At 38.7% G+C, this 23,180-nt stretch overlaps 1 long non-coding RNA gene across 2 annotated transcripts in view; it reads left to right on the top strand.

Moving 5' to 3' along the window:
- LOC121469348 (uncharacterized) overlaps window positions 1–23,180 on the top strand; it is a 104,919-nt gene that overhangs the window by 60,237 nt on the left and 21,502 nt on the right. Inside the window, exon 1 of one of the 2 annotated variants that reach the window (XR_012054633.1) lies at window positions 16,005–19,889. The exons of the other annotated variant lie outside the window; for it this stretch is intronic. This is a non-coding gene — a long non-coding RNA (uncharacterized lncRNA). Of the gene's footprint in view, window positions 1–16,004; window positions 19,890–23,180 lie in introns of those variants that run through there. 2 annotated transcript variants of the gene reach the window in all.

Here is a 23,180-nt window from a genome sequence, read left to right as displayed (position 1 = left end):
GCTAATATCACTGTTGGGAAATGCTCTTCTGCCATTTCATACTCTCTGTCTCCAAATGACATCTGGTGCAAGTCCAGAGGCTGAAATTAGCAAGTACACTGCAGCTGCTTAAATAACCCAAATTAATTTTGGATGGTTTCTCCAGGAGTATAAAACTATGTGCATGATGAGCCAGCTACTTCTGAGACCTCCAGGCACTGCTAGATCATAATCTTATAATAACAGATACGAAATATAATAAGAATTGCTATTATGGATGTTGACCTAGCAATATGGATGAATATATCAACACTGGCAAATATACCTAATAACTTCTTCTGTTTTGTATGGTATATGGCAAGGCTGAAATGAATGGATATTACAGAGTTAGGTCCATGCCAAAAAATAAACAAGCAATCACACAATGTATAGGCTCAAACACACTTCTGGTAAGGCTAAAATAGCTAATATTTCAGGAAGACAAGCATAACAAAACATTAGGTTATAGTAACATAAAAGTAGATTGTTAGAGCAGAGTCTCTGGAGCAGTTCTCTAGCTTACCTTTTCTAGTGAAAAGCATAAGCTTGGCAATTATGTATGAAGTATCCCACTAAGTTGTGCAAATTCCCATAATGTGACCAGGCTGAAAGTCAAAGACAGTGTCAGATGTTGGCTGTAGCCTTTCAGCAAGATCCACATTATAAGTAACCACATAGCACAAGCTATTAGACCTAAAGCAGAGCAAGGATGCCCTGGGCTCATGCTATTATTCTACGTTGCTAAGAATTTTAGGGAAAATGTGGTACAGTTGAATAGTTTTTCGACCCTTTCTGGTATGCTGCTCATTACAGAAATGGGGATTAACAGAGAAAGATTGTATCAAGCTAGTTAGAAATTGCTGAAAGGGCTGTGAATAATGGTCCAGAACTTCAGTAGGCATAAATTGGCACAGCTCAGTTCAACTTGGTGGACTATGCCTATTTTAAATCTGCTGAGATGCCAGCTCATTATATAGAAACCTGCATCTATATATAGATCGTAGCAAGAAAAGGTTAAAATTTAAGATCACAGAAGCAAATCATTAGTAGCTAATACTACCTTTTTCCTTTTATTTTGAAGTCTCAAAGTCAAAATGACCTTTAAAGGCAAAAGGGTGTTTAGGGTGCTAGGTGTGTATGTTGCGCAGAATAAATCTAATATTAGGAAGGTAGTGCACTTGTATTTCTTTGTATTGGAATTTTAATTTTAGTGCACTTTTATAAAAGATATAAAAAATTAATGTGTCTGACAATTAAAAAAAAAAAACAAACAAAACCAAAACCAGCAACAAGAAATATCTAACCAGTTAAAACTCATATATTTATAACAGAGTTCTTGCCCTATTTCAGACACAGTCTGGACTTTTACTTGCTATCTTTGCTCTTCAGACATCTCAGCTCAAACTAAAACTTTATTTATACACAGAAAATGATAAGAAAGAAAAAAAAAATGGGCCCTCTCCTTTCTGCAAAGAAGGGAGCTGTGCTGGAGGTTTGGTGGTGCTGAACAGTGAGGGAATAGTCACTGCAAAGCTACTTCATGATAAACAAATCCCTTTCAACCTGAGGGAGAAATCATCCCGCTTTTGCCGGGAGGGCAAGTAAGTGCTGTCCTACAATGAGTTCTGCTGGAGAGGCTTGAGGGAGGCAGCAGCTGGGAGATGTGAGTAGCTGCAGCCAAGCATTCCCTCTGCCTGCTTCCCTTCCTGCCTCTTGGGAATGTGTGACTGGGTGACTCCAGCTTTAAACTGGTTTTATTGGTACAAGCAGCAACCACACACGAAGTGGGGTTTAGCATGCATGCTGCTGAGGGGATCAGGAAAGAGACAAGCCCTGAAAAGAAAAAAAAAAAAAAGAATTTTGTTGAGCTGTAGGTTTTTTGTGAGTTTAGGCATCACTCTGACTTTTGAGAAGAAAGCTGACTGGCTGATATGGTCCTGGTGTTTTGATGTATCTTCTGATAGAGTTCAATAACAAAAAGCCTAGACACACATAGGTGGATTCATTTTGCCCTTGGACGGGAATAAATCAGGTGCAGTGGCATTACATCAAAGCCACACTGGTATAATCAGAATTGGAACAGGGTTCGTTTAGCACTGTGATGCTATGAAAAATGTTCTTTTGCATAACCCTTCTCACTAATTTTTTTTTTTTTTTTAAATGCTACAAAAGAAGCTGTTTCTGATGTTTGGCTAAAGACTTCCTATTTTCAGACTCTGTTGTCCACTGCTTACGACTTTAGGCCTTCAGGCTTAAATTCTCTGTGTTGTCTCTGTCTCAGGCTTAATGCTTTTATGAGGAATGCAGCAGAGGAAGGTGAAACAGCCACAGAATGCAATTTTGAGGAAACACATTGCTTTGCCCCAGAACACCTTCCCCTTTCCCCCAGCTCTCTGATTTAAAAGCCAAAATCCCTGGTGGCACTAATAAGCCCCAGTGGACCCCATAATAGCTGTGCTAGGACAGGTGCTTCCCTCCGTGCAGGGCTGTGCTGTGGAGGGGCTCAGCCCTGGGCTCTCTGCCCCTGGCTGTGACACTGAGGAAACTTCACTAAACAGCAAAGGAGGCCACTGTTAAAAAAATGTTAAGGCTGCAAGGTTAATCACTCAAGACCCATGAGATACCATTCTCAGCCTTTATAAATAGGAATTGTTTGGGTAGAAATCCTTTTCCACATGCCTTGCTAACCAAATAGCTGCTTTTCCAGGATTTCCTTCCAGTCAGGCTCACACATGGCTGCGGGGCTGTGCTCAGGGCTCCCCAGCCCAACCCTGCTCCCTGTGTGCCGTGCCTGCTTCTTCCAGGGACATGTCTTCCAGGGCTTTCAGGGTTGTGTCTAAATACTTTTGAGTATGAACTGCTTGCTGCTCATGAAGGTCTGGAGAGGTGAGGTAGTGCTTCTGCCCTAATGCTGGAGAACAGAGGCCTGAAATTAGAGAGTATTTAAATGTTTTTAATACAAAATATTGTACTATGTCCTTTTAAGTATATGCTAATGTTAGATACCAATCCTGAAAGTCCAGACTGTTTACATTGTAGACTTTATAGAAATGCGTCCTTATTACTATTTATTATTGTTAATTAGTTAATTTCAGACCTGGCTGATTATGGGTTCTGCAAATCTACTGAGATATTAAAATATGTACCTAGAATACAAATACAATGATCGTGTAGGTACTGGCACTAGCTAACTCTTTGAGCAATGTGGCCAGTATCACAAGGAAATGCTTTGGCAGGTGCAAAGTAGGTGTAAATTCAGACTCCTTCCCCCTATAGGTGAATGTAGATTTTACTGGCATGTGGTTTCCTGGTGAGACACCTGTTCAGACTTGGTATAGCAAACACCTGCAAATGTTGGGTGCATGTCTCATTTTGAGAAGCTCTTATCCAGAGCTATTGTCCTCTTATTTCTCTGTTTACTTAAAGCCTTCTACAGCTGGGAAACAGTTACTCTCTCGTTTTATAAGCATGTTGCTAATAAACATGTCCTTACTGTGGCTCTGTTGGAAAAAAAAAACATTTTGGATGAACAAAATAAAATGTAGTTCCAGATTTAAAATAAACTTTCACATCACACATTTCTGAAAAGCACTCAAAGGTATAGGCCTTGTTTTTGATGTACTGAAATTTCAAATTTGCACTCTATGGTGAAGTTCTCCAAATTATTTATAGTCTGTGGTCTTGACTGCAGTGGTATCTCTATGTGCATGCATATTTATATATATATATATATAGTCATATAAAGCTAAGAAACCATATAATGGAAGTTATATTTCATTCTTTATTTATAAAATGTGAAGGTAGCTTTTGGGCCCAAATATTCACTGGTTGAAGCACTGAAAATAAGTTGTAATATTTCCTCTTTTCTGACTCTTGGACTCTCTTACTTAGATAAGGAGTGATTTCTATGAATAGGGAATGCATTTAATCTACTATGATCAAGTGATAGGTGGTAAAAACTGGTAGCATATACATGATCTTTATTGTACTATTTAAGCAAAACTGGCATGTTTCTTGGACTTTTCTTTAGCTATCATTTTATTTTCTGTTATTCAGTCAGTAGAAATGCCATTTTTTATTATTCTAAGATAAATTATTATATTGGTTGGATGAACAAGCATCAGGGCCTTAATTAAAGAATGAAGGTTATAGAATTAGATTTGTACAGAAAATACATTCCTTTTAAACAATGAAACTATTTAATATTTGAGCTGTAATAAACCGTATTTTTTACTTGAATGCTGTGTCCTATTAGAGTTACATAAAACCAGCAGTAATCTCTGATTCTTCACAGTGTGATTTCATAAGAGAAAAAATTTATATATTACTGGAAAATATTACAAGTAGGAAATTTATTGAGTTGTCAGTATAATAAGCATACTGAGCATAAAGTCTGAGGCTTTTTCCAATTATGTATGAAATTAATGTAGCAGAACTCTGTGCAAGACCTTACTGAAAATTAAGGTGATGGTTATCTTGAACACAGCTAATGGCACTTGCTCCCATTTTCTCATGGATTTCTACCTCACACTCAGTAGCACAATGCCCAGATGCTCTGGCTGGGATGTGTGCCACATGGAAGATGAGGAATTCCAGCTGCTGAGCCCTCATTACACCTTTGGAGTTCCCATTCTTGGTGGCAGCAACTGCTTTTTGCACAGGTCTGTCATACCTTTTTGGAATGAGTGGTTGGATCTTATTAAGAAGCTCACTACAGGGTTTCAAAGTGATTTCTTCTCCTTCTGGAGAAGGAAAAAACCATATTGGAGCCATGCTTCCTCTTCTAATGCTTTGCAACAATGAGGCCCTCAGTTTAAGGAGAGCTGCAGCCTGGCTGCAGGTGTAGCATCTATAACAAGGATGGAGGAAAAAGCAGATGATGTGCATGGTTAATTTGGAGCAGCTGCTTCAATCCAGCTGTGATCATAAATACACACATACTTGTGGTCTGGAACCTCCAGCAGCACAAAGTTGGTGTACTACAGTGGGTCAGAGGTGAGATTCCACCTCATTTTACCAGATGTCCAGTGTAAAACCTGTCCCTTATTCAGTGTCCTGACAACTTAACAAGGTGTAGGAGAAGATTAGCAGGTAACTAAAGTGGAAAATTGCAGTATGCAGGGGGGTCATGAAGGAGTTATCAGATCTTCCAGCAAATCCACACTTCTTGTGGCTTCAGGCAGTATGATGTATTCTGTATTGCTCCAGAGCAAATTCAGTAAAGAAAGGCAGATGCCCCAACACATTTTTTTCAGGCTTGTCTCTTGAAAAGCTAAGGTTTGCCAAGTGCTGCAATATACTCAGATGAGATGTGTATGCACAGTGGCACAGAAAATGTTAATATTATTGATTTGAAATAATAAAGTATGTTTTTTAATTCCTCCTGTTTCAGGAGACATTCCTGAGGGACTGGCTGACAGGGACATTATTAAACTGGCAGCATACCTTTTGAGATGAGAAATTACACATTTGATTCTAGCATTTGTATAAAGAAAAAAAAAATCTCTGCAAGGTCCTCAGAGATGGAAGTGGAAGGGAGAGGTCACTGGTGTTGTTATAGATGGGCCATTCCTATTAAATGAAATAAAAAAGAATGAAAGTTTTTATTGCAATGGGTCTGACAGAGTTTCCTTTATAGAAAATGATGTGGCTCGACACAATGTAACCTGACATAATGTGATGTGATGTTATAAATGAGAGGTACCATGGTTAGTTGTAATGTATAATTTGACACAATACGTGTGCTATGCATGAGCTGGCAGAAAGTGTGCTGCGGTTCACTGAGTACCCAAATTGCTTTCAAATGACAAGCTTGCCATGTCATGGTGCACCAAAAGTAAGCTGGCAGTAGTTTAGTGATTCAGTGACTAAAAAACTGTAGGCACATACATGCTTTTCTTTTGAGTTTTGGGCTGATGCATAGCACAGGTGGTGAGCTAAGGTGACAGAAAATACAAATTGGCATGTGAAAAGGATCTGTGCTACTATTAGTGTGGCTTTTGTTTTCTGCCATGAGTTTGGAGAGACCCAGGCTGGTCTGAACACTACACCACTGCTCAGCTAGTTGGAATATGATGAAGTGCAAAGATTACCTTTGAATCAGTGAGCCCAAGTGGCCGTGCTCTGATTATTCCAACTGCCTCCAGATTGATAAGAGCATGTTGCTGAACGTTCATGAATTTTCTGGTAAATTCTGCCTTTTGATCAGGAAAAGCATGGGAGTAGTCAGAGATGAACTAATATGTGATTTTTTTGCCAGCATCAGCATTGTTGAGAACAAAAACAATTCTTTATTACTTTTAAAAATCTGCACAAGAGAGAAATATCTCTATAGGTTGGCAATCTTCCTTGCCTCTGGAAATGGTGAGCGGCACAGGGGATATTCCCAGGTTCACACATCTGGATTTCTTTCCTAGAGGCTAGGGCATTCCTATCAGCCCCACACCAGGAGTCCTGCCTTGTAGAGGTAGTCATAGAGGATTTCTGAACTGGCCAGAGTCTTTGCATCTCTGGATCTTTCCTTAGCTCATCTGGCCTCCAAAGACCTTTTGCTGTGCTGGCAGCCATGCAAAGTTTTCATGTTGGATGACATAACACATTATTATTATTATTATTATTATTATTATTATTACACAAAGTACATAAATTATTTTTTTGCTGCCTCTATTCAAGACATTTAGGAAAAAATCCTCAAATCCCTCTGCTTGCCTTTTCAGACATGTGATTGGATATTCTATAAATGTAGAATGCACATTTTCTTGGCTTCTCTGGAGAATAAGTGCATTGTTTTAAAAGTTGTAATTATGAAGCTGTAGTATTAAATAAAACTTTAATTATTTCAATTCAAATATTTTCCAAGGCAACAAACATTCAAGAAATGAAAATGTTCTTTTTCTCACTGCCTTGTCCAATGCTGGGTGACTGGATTTCTGCCCATCCTGTGATGATATGTATTCATCATGCATATTGCAGCAGAGGCTCCTCTGCAGGCAGAGGTGTGGTAAATCAGAAACAATCTGTGACACAATTTTTGATGGGTATAAACTGTCACAATTCTGTGAGTTTGGTGGCCAGTTTCAATGCTCTCAGTTTTCTTGGCCCTGGTTTCAAAAATGTAATTTAGTTTGATGAGATGGGTAATTTTCAACACCCTTCTCCCTCTCACCTGTGTTTTTTAGGTCTAGAGAGATAAGAGGTGCCATGTATATAATTTCTGAACCATGTGCTCTGTTTTCTAACCTCTTGATTGCTTAAGCTACACATTGCATAGTACCCTACATTGTTTTCACTTTGATGCAGTCTCTTCCTTCGCTCTGACTATGTTAACATTTGGCAAAAGCAGAAACAAGTAGGATCTAGTGCATTTGCCCAACGAGCTGCTGTGTTGTAGAACCACTGCTGTGCAGGAGACACAGAGGCACAGCTCCTGCAGAGCTGAGCACTTGGCCAAGGACACATCAGAGGATCTGGGCAGAGATTTGCCAAGACATGCAGAAAAAAAATCATGGTAGAGTCAGAAAAAATGCTTTGGTTTCAAAGCAGAAAGCTGAATTGTGTGCCAGAGTTGACTCCATTAGCTCCTGTGAAAGAAGAAAAGCAGAAAAAGCATAGGTGAGTTTGTAAGGAAAACCTAAAAACAAACAAATGCACAAACAGACACAAACCAACTAGTAGTCAAACAACGACAAACCCAAAGTGCTTTCTCTAAGCTTAGTGATACTTGCTTTACAATCGTGAGGACTAAGGAGAGCTCTGGGTCATCTCCTTTTGTGCTCTCTTTGTCTTTTAAGACTTTTCAGCTACTGCTCTTAAGTTCTTCATCTGTGTAGTAGAGGCTTTTTTTTGACTTGATTTCTCTGTTTAAGTTTTGAACCTTTTGCAGATGTTCCTAGCTATTGACACACTTGGCACAAGAAATCTACCTGGGAACACAAAACTTATCTTCTCAGTCAGCACCAGGACCTGCTGGAGATTGGATAGGGAAGGGTACTTGTGGTGCTGCTCAGACTAGCTGGGCTAGGACTTTGCCTCTGTTTTCATAGAAATTGCCCTGTCTCCATAACTATGGGAATGGTCCTTGGGATCTGTGGGCATCCACACCTCCAGGTGACACCCTTCAACATTAGCCTGACAAAGGGTAAATGCACTCAGTACTAGAGTTTAAGAAGTAACAGATGTTATTTGAGAAATTGGGTCAAAAGCAGCAAATGCTCATGGTGAAAAGATACATGTTTTAGAAATGTTAAAATTACTCATTTTGTAAAGATTAATTAATTAATTTCCCATTAATGGTCTTTCTTTTTATAATGTCCTTTAAAATTTTTGCTTTAAAATAACTTTTATCTTTCTAAAAAACTTGACTTAGGCAGAACATGGAGGAAAGCAATATGCAAGATGGTCATATAATGGCCAAACAAAAATTTTTCACATCTATTGTAATTTTTCACTTTGACTGCAATGGATGTTTCCCATTTTGTTCAAGATCCTTTCCTCTTATTGCACTTCCCTACAAATTCATGCACATCCAAACTGGGTTTTTTTTGCTGCATTATTCCCATTCTTGCTCAGACACATCCCATGATGTCTCCAGTGCTGCTGCTGCTTCTGAGGAGGGAGGATGGTGTGGCCTGCTACTGGCTCAGGCATTGCTGCCTTCTGTCACTGTTACCTAGCAGGACACATGAACTCTGCCAAACACCTTGACTCCATCCTCCTCCTTCTCTGCAGGAGAACTCACAACTCTTGCGTTAAGACTTTCAAGCTCTTTTGCTGTTTGTTTTTCATAAAGGCTAAAAATGAAAGAAGATTTAGCAGATAGTTTGAGAAATCTTGGAGGAAAGAAGATGCTGTTTTAATTCCTCTGATTATAAAGGGGAAAAGAATGTATCTTTTATGCCTTTGAAGTTTAATTATATGATTAGATATTTTGCAAAAATTGAGTGTTAAAAAAAAAAAAAAACAAACTCAAAGAGAATGCCCTCTCATTTTAACTTCTGCTACTGTATGGTGTGAGTGACCTTGAAAGGTTCTGTGGCATTTCAGGGACAATGAGAACCTACAGGGAATGAATGCGGGTAGATTTCTACTTGTTTGCTATGATGACCTAATTATTTAGAGTCAGTTCATCTGGAATTGAAAGCTGTGTGAAAAGCCTGGCCTCTGAGTGAGGTTCAGAACCCGTGCAGCACTTGCCTCAGAATTGCCATGTAGCCAGCGTGTTGAACTTGGTTATTTTGTAATCTTACAGTGTGAAATATTTTAAAATAGGAATAAGAAATTACTTAAAGTCATTATCATATTTTGATAAGGAGGTTTGCAAGTTTTACTTCTCAACAAGAAACCATGAAAAAAAAAAACCAAAACGCAGAATACTAAAGTGAAAATTTCTATAATGAGATTTTTTTCTCTGTGCTCATTTGATACTGAAAAGTTAATCTCAGGACCTGGTGACAATCAGTTTTAGCTTTAAAGGATGAGGAATAAGGAGAATTGGAATTTTGTCTTATGTTGTCCTTGACTTTGATACACTGTAGTAGGGGACAAGTAATACAGTGTTTTGTACTCATAAAAGTAATTGTGTATATTGTTCTTCAGAAAGACTGGAAAATATAAGTGTAATTAAACCAGCTATCCTTTTTAAATATTCAGACTGGTGCTGTCTATTGATACTTGTATATTCTGACACAGAAGCAAAAGACACTGAAAGATTTTTTTTTCTTGCTGCTACCTGTAAAACCTTGTTTCAAATATTACCAGTATGCACTTTCATGGTGTACTCAGCTCTGCTCTGCAAAATACCATATATTCCTGAAACTCAGAGATGTTCCACGGCCTGGATACGTTTTTATATTTATATTGCCTGGTTACTGCACCATTTTGTTCTTCTCCTAGTAGCTCTCTGAAATGGAGAGTGGCATTTAGCTCCCATGGAAGTGGTTAGATTCAGTTCTGAGCACACACAAGAAGTCAGCTGGGGATAAGAAATAGCAACAGAGGTTCAGCTTCTTTTTAAATGAAGAGGGAATCTTGGTCATATCTGCCTGGGTCAACAGCAGGGTGTTTAGGGAAGGATTCTCCTGTACTTTGGCAGCTGTGTTTTCTCTACATGTGGGTGTGAAGGGTATAGGACAGGAAGAATTCAAAAATACTCAACTTCTTATGTAAAAAAGCTCACAGCAGGGGTTTGTTTCAGGCAAGCCAGCTATATAGTCAGAGTGCTTTTGGAAAAAAAAATCCCAAATGGTGTGAAAACTTACTAAAAAAGCTCATGTTAATGGAAGAGAATGATTTTTAAATGTTTTTTCCCTCCCAGTGGAAGTGAATATGTATAAAAAACATTAATCCTTGCTTAATGGTGTAAAAAGATGCAAAGTCTTTCCTATTAAGTATTCATGAACATTGGCATTGAAAAAAGAAGGAAATGCTTCCTTCCTAGTGTATCATATTTTGTATCTGATCAAAGGGCAGAGCCCCATGAGAATGTGAGCAAAAGCTGTAGCGATTGCTGCCTACCTACTCTTGTCCCTGGAGCAGAGCTGCTGTGATATGGACTCCTAATCTATTTCTGTGCAAAATCCTCTGCCTGGATTTAAATCCAGGATGGCATGGATGGGATGTGAGGAGCACTCAGGGAATTATTTTTGAGGCACAACTGTAATGGAAGTAACCAACTGTTTCCAAAGTCCACACATGACCATGACCTGTTAATATCAGTTACATCACACTGAATTTCAAATAAATATTTGAAGTATTCTGGAAGTCTGTAAAAGTAGATTTTTTTTTTTTTTTTTGCCTCTGCTATTTTAAGGGAACTATAGAGAGGTTAAGTGATTTGTAAAAGGCCATTTAAGTCTAGAAGCTAGGAAGAGAATTTAGCTATTTCACTAAATCTACTTTGTTAAAACTATCTCATCTACCAAAACCGATTTTTGCATAAAACATGAATCAAGCAAGGCATTATTATTTTTGTCTCAAAGTAATGTATTCATATTTAGTGAGGAAGAAATATCAAAATCTGTCTTTTACAGCTATTTGACTGACAGGCTTCTGCTGTGCTTTTAAGACGTTTTATAACATTCATGTTTGATAAACTATCGTGGATGCATGTGTACATACATATACACACACATACACACATATATATAAATATGTATATGAGGCTTTCTCTACAGGCAGATTTTCTGTGTATGGAGGTACTTTAAAATCAAACAATTGAAATGCTAAAATATTGATGGTTAAATAATCTTGATGGGTCCCTACCACTACCCAGGGAATAGAATACAATTCAATGAAGAATGGTTACAACAGGTATAGAGTTTGCTCTTGCATTTATTATTGTCAGAATAATCAGGCATCCTGCATAGCATTGGTGGCTTTTTCCTCATGGCTTTGTGGTGTTGGTTCAAGCTGACAAGGAAAGTCCAAGACTGGGGCCATAAACTAACTAAAAATACCAAAATCTCATTGGTGACCCTGGGGGAAACACAAAGAAGATGGAGGCAATTTTTTATACTGATTCTTTTAGTGTCCCCTTAATTTTCCTTAATACTCTATATCTGTATTTAATGGTGACAACCTTGCCTTTAAGAATAGTAGCAAAAGAGATTCTACCCTCAAACCTATAAGGAAAAAAAAATCAGTAATGTTAATGCATTAAAGAATAGGAGATGGATGAAAGGAATCCTATTTTTTTGTGATAGAAGAATATTATTTTATTCCTAGTACTGGGATCGGCATTGGAAAAACTTTCCTGGGATAGGATACTGATCCAGAATAAACTACAAGTGTTTTGCAAGGGGTTGTGGCAGGGGAGCAAGATCTCTTATGTAAGAGAACAACAACAACACTAAAAATCCTGGAAGAAACTACACTGTGAGCATGAACAGGTAAAAATTACCTAAAATGTGTAAATGCAGTGTCCTCTCTACATTACCAGGATAGTTCACTAGTTTGAAAGCAAGATCTTGGCAGCTGGTATATATAAGTCTAAACATTTCAAGACATCAGACTTGCAGAAACAGAGGCTCTTGTACCTTTAAACCCCATTATTTTCAGTTGGGTTTTAATGGGTGACAAGCATATGCACACAAAATCCTCAAACCCCAGGCTCAGAGATGAAACTGAATGACCAGAGTATAGTCTCTACCACAATAAAGATAACTTGAATTCAAGTAAATGTTCAGACTCTATAAATAAAGGGGACAGGAAGGGGAGAGCAGTCTCCCTAGAGATCAGGACCTGTCAAGGTATGGAAAAGGTGACTGTCAGTTTTATGCAGTCTGTTTTTTCCCCACCATCTTGCTGAAGGAAATGATGCCCACACTTTTCTGCAGGGTCTTTCTGGAGCAGCAAGCCCATCTTGCCTTGGTGCCTGCTGGCTGATGATTGCTGCACCTGCGTTTCCTTACATTAGTCACAGGTTGCCTGGCAGTGGTCTAATGGCATCCAATTGAGAAGAAATAGTTTAGGGACTCATTCTCTGTCCCAGGAATAAACTGGGATTATTGAACTATTATTTTTTTCCCCCAAGGTGATCACTTTCTTCATGGGCAGCAAGAGAAAAGATGAAAGCTAAACTAGATTAAGGGATTTCCTCTTATTCCCAGCTCTTATTTTCATTTGTTCTTGTTGTTCCCCCCCTGCAGTGCTGTGGAACTACAGCTATGCTTTACCTTGCAGTTAACCTTTGAAAGAGAAACACAGGAAACACCTCTTGCTCTGAGGGGAGACTGGAAATGCAAGGTTATAGAAATTAGAGGGAAATTAGGAGGTTAAGGGATATTGCTTGGGGACGAGTTTGCTATGTAGGTGATGGGCACAAAGGATGCACAGCTCTGGGGTGTGTATAAACACATTTTGTAGTGTGCCAGAATGGCACTCATATTCCTACATCTCAATCCCTCTGAAAAAAAAAACCAGTAGGGTGGGTGAAGAACTGCTTGAGAGGAGACAGCAAGAAAATGTGTGTAAGGAAGTACCTCTGTCTGTCTTTCTTCTAAAATGTGGAAAATGAGGGGAAGGTGCTGGCCATTGTTGTCTGTACAAAGAATTTTAGTATTTTGTCAGGGTGTGAAAGATGTAAATTTGGTTTTCTTTCCTGTCTGAGAAAGCTGAAATCTGTCTTGTTGAGAACGGCACTCTTCAGTTCTTTCAGTGCTCTGGGTTGGGTTGTTTTATTAGAGAGGTGCTTCCAATGAGAAGAGATCCATGAGACCAAATAGAACAAAGGGAGGAGGCACCCTATGCCACAATAGTTAAGATATTTCCCTGGTAATTTTGCTATTCAGTTCTCGCAAAAGATTAACCAATTTATCTTATGATTCACCATATCATAAAGTGCATGCTTGTAATTTCATGAATCAAGACAGAGATGAGCAGGGTTCTTCCTTTTTCCCAAGTTCCATTTTGGGTGGAATAAATCTGATGTCTGCTGAGGTCTTGCTTTACAGCCATAAAACCTATTCTGACCCTGGTCCCAGATGATTTTTCTAGTCTGGAATGATATGTCTTCGATGAAAAACTTGTGTTTGTATGAATTTTTACACATAAAAATTAAAACCTGTATTCTCAGTCTTTTGAAAGGGGAGAATACTTATTTTCCATTCCTGGAGGGAATGCAGTCTTGGATGCTGAAATCTGAATGGAGTTTTCTGCACATAGCTCAACTTGGCATGTATGAAGTCAGTATCCATCTGTTGGCAGAAACAAAAAGGAAAGAAAAGGATCCCTTACTTATTCTGCTGTCAAATAGTGAAACACAAGTCAGCAATGGTGCCTGTGGTCATCACTTGTGGAGAAAGTGACCACTGAAATTGCTGCCATGATATAGTTTTCAAAATATGCTTAGCTATTAGTTCAAATGTAGTTCAACATGTCTACATGTCAGCAGTCCCTGTACACATTAGCTGCAGGGCTGATCTGTGGGACTTGGGTTCCTAGATCATTCCTCTGCTTGCAGGAACCTTGTCCTGTGCATTCTTTTTCTGGCACCTAAATTTATGTTTTGTTTTATGAAAGACAATAGTTAGTCACTCCCTTAAAATATTAATTTTATTACTTCTTTTTCTTCTGTTTTAATGTCTCAAAATTCCATCCAGGCTAATTTGCATTGGTCCCTGCAAAAGCAAATTGTTAGCTATACTGTGCAATAGAGCATACGAGAAATCGGTGGCCAGTCTCTTCCTGATTTAAAGAATTTCTGGAGGAGTCTGAGAAGTTTGTCATATTGTTCTGTGGGGCAGAGTTAGGTCCCAGCTGTTGTGAGATTTAAGATTTCCAGCCTTCCAAGGGGATCTCATGAAAAAGCAGTGAATAAAGAGTTTTACAATGCAAGATGAGTCTATAATCTTAAGAGTGGTCTATTAAAGAAAACTATTCTGAATGCACATGCCAGGGTAGAGCACCACAAATTATGACATTCCACTCTGGAAATAAATAGCAAAATAGTAGGGAACTAAAAAGCTTTACTGTCTCATAAAGCTCAGCATTTTTCATCTACCTTCCCACCTCCATTAGATGTAGCAATTAAAAAGTGGGACATGGAACTGTTCAGACACAGAAAATTAAACAGAGCTTTAAAGGTGTCGCTCTTATAGTCTGTGAACTGTCTGTCCCATCTAACTAAAAGATAATAAAATTGAAGGTGGCCATTTGATATTTGGCTGCAGAACAGGCTGAAGATTTCTAGGGGGTGTGTGCCACCCTCCTGGGACAAACTATTTTAATTTCTGCTCACTTACTTTCCTGTGATTTTAACCATTTGTCTGCTATGTTGTCAAGCATTTTACACACAACTGAAGTACAAGTTCTCAGCTCTCTCGTCCTGTATCCCGATCAGCACAAAGGCTGATGGGGCTTCAGGGCACTGACAAAAACTCCTGGCTTTAACCAGTAGACCCATGGCTGCAGCTACTGAACTGTGGCTTATTCTTTACTGTATTCACTCAAAGAGACAAGGACCTTTCTGAATCACTGCCACTTTTTTTTTTTTTTTTTCGTACTTGAAATGAAACCCCTGTGTTCTCCATCTTCTTTTGTTCTGCCCGGCTCCTTTCATTCTGGGCTGTGGGTCTGAAGAGTGTTTGGACTGCAAAGCATGGTTGCTCACAGGTGCAGACAAATTCTTTATCCTTCATGCAATGGTCTTGGGCTCAATGTGCATGTTCCAGCACTGGGCACTAGAGACCCTGAGTCTCTTTGCTGGAGCCACCTGTATCTTAATTTTACTGACTGACCAACAGCTGCCCAAGGCCTTTGTCTGGACTGTGTGTTTACAGCTGCTTTGGCCTTTTGTCCCATCCTTGAGAGATCTGCCCCACACTTAGAAGGCTATAGATAGATTTTATTGATCCCAAGTTTACTTCCTGTCTCCACCAGTTCCTGTTTCTAATGGCCAGACTGTGATGCAGGTGCACCCTCCCCCAGGTCAAAATTAATAGGCCTGATTTAAAATCCTAACAGGTGGCTTTAATGTGTTGCCTGAAACAGGTGGGGGAGTGTCGGGGTGCCTGACCTGCCAGTCAGGTCTGAGGGAGCAGGGGTTCCTTCTGCCCAGCATGGGCAGTTTTTGGCCACTCTCAGCCAGGATACCTCAAGACATGGTTTTGTTCATGGCTCTCTTTTGGAAAGCTGCCTGCTGATGGTAATTGAGCTGCCTTTCTGATTCTCTGCACAACTTTATAAAGAAATCTGTTGGTGCTGTGGGCCCGCAGAGATTGCTAATAAGCAGGGCTAGGGAGAAGGGAAGGGAGTTAATCTCACAATGTTTTTCCTGAATGGTAACAACTGAATTAACTTCTGATACGAAAATGAACAAAGCAGTATGTTTATAGCTATAAGACTCCTGATGACAATGCCATTAAAACAATTTTCCTTTTTTTCTTCTCCTCTGGATGTTTTGATGCACCTGATGTGAGCTGCTCTGAATCCAGGCTTGTTTCAGCATGAGCTGGAATAATGTTACTGGGGGGAAAGCAAAAGTAAGAAATTTGTGCTGATACATAAAAAGCCTCATTTTTAGACTTGTTCCAAGTTCCGTCCTTGTTTCTTTCTATTGTTTGGCTTTTCTTTCTTGCTTCTGTGATTTCTGTTGCTATTTCAAGATTTTCTGCAATGTGGACTCTGTCTTTGATCTTGTTTTGTTTGTTCTCAGTGTTTTTGCAATCCAAGCAGAAGTAAATGGTATTTGAAAAACAGTAAGTTTGATCCTTTTGGTAATTGCTTGTTTCTGCTGAAAAACAGAATTTTAAAGTTTATTTTATTTGGAATAATGCTGATTCTTCTGCAATCTATGAGAAAGAACTAGCCTTTTATTTTTTAAATTTTTTATCTGGGAAAAAAGCTACAACATCAATTCAAAGACTCAGTCAAGCAGTTTCAGCTGGCAGTGTTATTCAAAGATTGTCACTGTTCTGCTCTTAATTCTGGGAGTCCAAAATTAGACCCGTAATTCCAGACCTGCACCTTTTAATATTTGTTTGAGGGTGGGGGGATGTTGTCACAACACTAAAGCCTTTTATTTCAGCTGTATTGTACAGAATTTACTTTTTCTAACAGTGGTGTTAGAAACTCAGTTTCTAAATACAGGTGTAGAAACTTAGCAGCAGCCACTTATTTTCTAATGTTTTGGACAGAATTTTGTATCTCTGAATGTGTCTGTTAGTTATTTCCTTTTGGCTAAGAAAATGTGGGTGGCTTCTGATCCCAATATTTCCTTTTCTGTAAAGGTTGGCAACAATCCATAATTCTCTTTTTAAATGAAGCTGGGAGATCTAGTTTTGTTAGTGTTCAGTGACTATGCATGCCATGAAATGCCTTGTCTGCAATTTTGAAATGGCCTGGGACCTCAGCAAAGCTATGGTTCTACTCGCATAAAGTCTTAACAACATACTATGTGGTTATATTTTGACTATATGTAGTTATTTGTTATATCTTGCATATGTTGTTGCAATATACACTGTTCCATATCATGGGCACACTCCCATGGTAAGGGCCATGTTCCAGAGAAAGCTGGAATGAAACCATCCTATGATTAAAGAGCATGTTCTTTACATTTTCCTGTAAAAGTACTAAGCCTTTGAGTCATCTTCCCAGCCCAAATAATAAAGCTTAGAAACATTAGCATTTTATGCATTTTTTGTTTGTTTTTGTGTGTGTAGTGCTGGTTTGTTGCTGTTTTATTTGGGTTTTTAGTGTGGTTTTTTTTTTTTTTCCCGGTTGTGCTTGTTTTATTTGTGAGGAGTTTTGGTCTTGGTTTTCTTTTTTTCTGGACATTTTGGTGATAAGAACTTTTTGTGATAGCTTATCCTGAAATAGTCTGAAGGAAAGGGCTAGCAGTATGCTCTTATTCTTTTAAGGAGCCACCAGTGTGCCATGCATGACATGAAAATGTAGGTAAAAGTGGCTCAGAATGAAATGAGGTTTCAAATTATTTATCATTTTCCCTTTAACCTCTTCATCTTGGCTTATGTTTGTTAAATCCTATTAAAAATTAATGTTGAAATGTGGTACAAGATACTATTTGCCATAGATAGACATCACTTTTTAAATTAAATTGTGAGACTTTTCAGTGCAGCAAACAGATATAATTAATGCTATTTTTATTTTTTCAAGGTGAGAGACAAAAAGCTGTAGGGGAAGGGAGAGGAGAATAAACTCTAACAGCCCTAAAAATTGAGGACAGTTGGCTTAAGAACTTCTTTCACCTTTTAGTTAAGAAGGGGTATTAAAAAGGGTTGCGATTGAAAGTATTAAAAATCTTTGTAGGTCATTTATAATAGCTTATTCAACAACAAAGAAAATAATATTTCTGAGAACTGCTTCTTTTTCTGTCTTTGAGATACTACACTGAAATATGGAGGTTTTTTTTGCAGAGGAAAAATTTTCATGGTGGAAAGATAGAACTTCACCTTTGCAGCACCTAGGCTAGCTTCCCAGGCTAGCCGTCACAAAAGATTTAAGTTTGTTTACAGTTAATTTAGGAAAAAAAAGTTGCCTGTTCTGTGCTCAGCATTGACAATGCCAGCAGAAGCTCCATGTTGTCACAATGGATAGAAATCATGTAATCACAGAGCTGGGGCTGGTGATGGCTGCTGGCCTTTGCAGAGCCATGGTGGGTATAGAGCTCTGCAATAGGCTCAGCTGTGGCTTATATCCTTGAAAGCAGCAGCTTGTTGGCATCATCTCCAAGTTCTGTCAAGCAAAATGTGCAGCTCCTTATGCATATTGCCTATATCTATTTTACCTTTCTGTGGACAAATTGCATAGAATGTCATAAATTGGTTTAAAGAAAATTGGCAAAGATCTACTTTTTAATTATCTCAGGCTGACATCTCCAATAACTGAAACTTGAAAGTCTCAGGAAGAAAAGTCAGGCAAGGTGAGTGTCTTACTTAAGATGTGATCCTGGGCAGCTTGGAGGTCTCTAGAAAATAATTTGTGTGGGTTTTTTAGGGTTTGTGAGGAAGCTGGTGTAGTGAGAAGCAGAGATTTGAGATTACTTTGCAGAGGAGGGAAAATACGATGTGAGATGGAGCAGATTTTAATTGATGATTAACTCCATTGAGACGGTAATTTGTTCCAGCTGCGGGGAACATACCTTGCTGTCTGTCTCAAGTTAATTTCAAGAGCACTCCAGGCCTTTAACCACAGCAGTGAAATCTCAGCACTTTGTCAAACAAGCCCTTAGCCATGTCTGTGTTAGCCATAGGACTAGGCTTTTCTTTTTTTGGACAGTTTTCCACAGAGCTAGTAAACATGCCAACATACAATGGTAATACACTGCTTCAGAGCAATCTCAAATTAACCTCTGTTTCTTGAAAGAAAATGTCATTTTGATACAGACAAAACTATGGTAAAAATAATATTTTTATTATTTTCTCGCATAATAGTTTCTTAATGTCCTGTCCATTTTTCCTGTCCTGCAAAAACCTTAAGGTTGTAAGAACTGTGCAAACTTTCCTCCCATGTGTGTCTGGATTACTAAATTACTATCATTTGGGACCTTTCTTAAAGCTATAATCTCTTTGTATTGGGAAATCCAGTCAAGATTAAAGCTGCATTAAAAGAGCTGTTATGAAAAGATGCAGTAAGATGATGTCCTGCTGTCCTATGTGTTCTCCAGCAGTGTATGGGAATGATTTTTGTTATGAATTACAGCTGGGTCCTCTTAGCTCATCCAGTGCAGGGACTGGATCATCTGTTTGATGAGTGAAGGCTGTTAAGATTTTAGTAGATAATTTACTGACTTAGGCTGCCTTTCTGGTTGAACTGTTTATATTGGCAAACTTCTGAATATGGATATAAATTATATGTCATTGCTAGTTCCTCTTTTGTGGTAGAAAGGACAGAGAAAGGATTAGAGCATACTCCTATGCAGGCATGCATGTTTTGAGTCAGACCTGTAACCTACAGGAAAACAGCACTGTAGTTTGCCAGAAATCATGAGATATCCAAATAGGAGCAATTCACTTGGTTCTGGCAGAGCTGGCTTTGAAACCAAATTTTTATTCACCAGTTTTTATCCAAAACAGTGAAAATTCTGAACTGGAATAAGTAGTCCCCCTCCTCCACAACATGCTATTAAAATACCACAATGTTTTGCTTATGAAACTGGTGTTCTCTGCAGGATTCCTGACTGCTGCTGCGTGAAGCTGACAGGGTTTGACTGTTTTGCTGCTGTTAATCAGTGGGGTTTGTTAGTGAAACTAAAAGGATTATAGCAGTTTTATTCAGCAGCTTCATGGGCTCCCTGGGTTCCCTGGTGAGTGGGAGGCTGTCCTGGGAGTCACAGACTGGAGTCAGGCAGCTGGGAGCTCAGGTGGCTCTGAAACCTGCAAGTCTTCACATCCAGCTCTTTATTGCTGAGGAGACAGGTAAATAAACAGCTACAAAACAGCAGGTTTCCAGCCTGCCTCTGTGTTCTGTCAAAAGAGTGTTTCCATGAAATGCTAACGTTTGACAAATTGCAGTTTTATGATGGAATAAAGATCAGATAGAAAATTTGTTGTATCTGGATTTTGATCTTTCTTGCATCTCACTTGGGAACAATCTGCTCTTTGGATGAACAGGCAAAACCTAGACGTTTATTTCTGCCTGGAAGCAACATGCTTTTAACTCATTAGTTCTTATTAGTTTGAGTTTTATGCTCTATTGACCACAGACTTGCAGCTTCTCACTGTCTTGGAAAGAAGACAAATCTCTTTGTGGTTTATTGGGAGATATTAGACAGGTGTAGTCAGTGGAGGTGTGTCCTCTCCCCTGTGGTTAAACTGTGGCACCCAGTGTGTGCACACATGCTTGTGACTTCTGCATGTAGGGGGATAGGTGTAACCATAACTGCTGCTTCCACAGGCTAAAAATGTGATTTCGTTTTTAATTATCTTTTAATCTTTGTTCTTTAAAAGGTGGGTATTTCAATGTACATGCTGTGGTTCATATGCCTCTTTAAAACATTGATAATCTGCATCCCCAAATTCTAGTTAAACACTTCCTTAAGTCTGTGAGTAATTGTAATTTAATCAGCTTTTTTGTTTTGTCATTTTTTTTCTCTGTAACCTGACAGAGCTAAGGTGGCAATTTTGCACAAGATAGATCTGGTAGTATGCAAAGTACCTTTTGGAGAAAGGGGAAGGAAGGGAGGGAGGAAGAAACCTGTCACTAATCAGGCTTAGGAATTTTTCTTTTCATCACTTAAACTAAGAAATGCAGGCAATGGTAGTCCTCAGGAAATTACTTCCCCTGCTCTAGGAGAAAAGGTGTAGTCTATTGAAGTACAATTTTGGCTTAGTTTCCGACTCTGGTGGCTCATCTAAATAAAACCAAATTGTTTTGCTTCTCTGTACCTTTGCCTTTTTCTTATGGGTGGTTGTTACTGTGGGCTTTAAATGTTAAGTGTTCATCTGGGAGACGGAATGATTTGGCTGGTGCTTGGCACAGTGGAAATTGGTGCTGCTAGGAGCTAGAGGGCTCCATATGATGCCTAGCAATTTCCAGCCAAGCAGCCCTGCCTGATTAGTGTTCTTAAGACACACTCACAGGTTAAAATATTTTTTATAGGAGCATTCTACCAAAGATGCAAGAGTAAAAAGCTGTACTACCAAATGGAGCATTTTGCATATCCCATTGCAATGAAGTGTTGTTCAATTAAAAAGAAATCCATTTAGAAATTTCCAGGGGGCTCAGAATACTATTCTGACTTCACAATTTCTAGCCAACATAGCTTCTATAAATGCATCCCTTTGACACCAAACTGACCTGAAATGCATTGAACTCCTGGAAACTGGAGATTTTATTGTGTCGGTTACCCACTGTGTATATTGTGCTGAAAAAAAATCCAACACTGGCATGGAATGATTAAATCGACCTGGTTTTCTCAGAACATTCTCCAATCAGGCTCCTATTCAGCACAGAATGCTCTTGTTGACATTGCTAAAATTCATAATGATATCTTTTTCTTTCTGCAACAGAGGAAGGTTTTTTAAAAATTACTTGTACTATTTGTGGACCTTAATTAGGCCTTTAATGTGAATCACTAAATTTTTGCTATGCAATTTATTTGAAAAGGCATGTAGCAGTCTGGCTGTTTGTACAGGAATAGTTGGTAGTTGCAGGTTTGTAACTGGCTCAGGTTGCATATTATTGTACTCAGGACTGAGCATCTTAAGGGCATATTGTCTCTAAATTTGGATTGATTGTTCAACTCAACTGATATTGGATCTCTGGCTGGAAAATTGCTTACTCAGGGATTTCCCTCTCCCCATATTTTTTGTTACGTGTGCAATTTCAATGATTCCTGATTTATGAAAGGCAATCCTAGAAAAAGAAATGAATTGGCTTGGCATTTGGAAAAATGAATCTTGGTGTGCAGGTGCAATTCCATTGAGGGGCAAGTCTAATGAGGAGAGGCCTGAAGTAAGACAAAGGTGTCAAATGAATATTCACTGCAATAAAGAATTAGGGGTTTTCTTGGTTATAAGGAACTGTTTTATTGCAACTGTAGGCTGGTTATTTGGTCACTGTCTAGCTTTAGCCTGTTTATTTCAAGAACCAAACTTACTTGTGAAATTATCTAAATAATAAATTTTAAATTAGATTTGCAGCTGCTAAATGTCTCAAATCTTTGTTATCTTCTAATTTTCAAAGAGGAAACTTGCACATGCATCTCAGCTCCATTTTTGGAAATTAGTTGAGTCCAAATGTTCCTGAAAATCAACAAGATTGCATAACTCATTTCTGAAAATAAGTAGTATGATTACACACCTCTGGGATGGTTTTGGAAATATTACATCAGAATACTTATTTTGAGGTACTTTGTGGGCAGAAGGATGAATGTCCCAAAAGGAGAGTGTATGAAATAAAATCTATAGCTTTTGCTTATATTTAATATATTCGTTTTCTCTAGCTGATTAGGTAACTGGATTTCTTGAATTTATTTTTCCTGAATGTATAAGAATCCATTTAATCATTAAAATTGAAGCTTCAGGTTTCTGAAGTCAAAGGTCAGATTCTAGGAAACAGCAGAGTTGTGGTAGAGATGGAATCAATCAGAATGAAGTGGAATCAATAACAACTCAACTATTGTCAAAATGTGAAGACAGTGCTCCAACCAATTTTTTCTTTTCAGAGAGGGGGTATCTCAAGATTGATTTCCTTTGTGGAAGAAGTGATAGTTATTTCCAGAAGAAATGTGTATGTCTTGTCTCTGAATTCAGAGACTCTTTCACAGGAAATGCCTTAAGGATGATGCACTTTGACAACCATGGGACACTGTGAAGACCAAGGATCGCTATGAAGAGCCAACAGCCTGGCTGATCCAGTAAAAGGAGAGCTTTACACTATGAATGACAGACAAGTGAAATGTCTACCAGTGTACAAGTGACGATAAAAGAGACCTTCTAATCAACAAAATGGGGGGAAAGTGGGCTCATTTCAAATGTGTGCACACAAATAAGGGATTAGTGAGATTACAGCATGAGGGAAGAAACGTACATCCATTTATTGGGAAACCAGCACAAGCGGGCACCTCTCTCAAGTGCCTGTACACCAAGGCTTGGTGCTGGGGAAATAGTGTCTTTCTGTATGCCTACAATCTCAGGCATGTTAGAGACGTGGTAGGATAGCTCAAAGGGAGATGTGTTGCGGTGTGTGGAAATAGGATCTTTAGG

The sequence above is a fragment of the Taeniopygia guttata genome, chromosome 2 (genome assembly GCF_048771995.1).
Source record: "Taeniopygia guttata chromosome 2, bTaeGut7.mat, whole genome shotgun sequence".
Taxonomy (NCBI): Eukaryota; Metazoa; Chordata; class Aves; order Passeriformes; family Estrildidae; genus Taeniopygia; species Taeniopygia guttata.
This window is presented reverse-complemented; position numbering and strand designations above follow the sequence as displayed.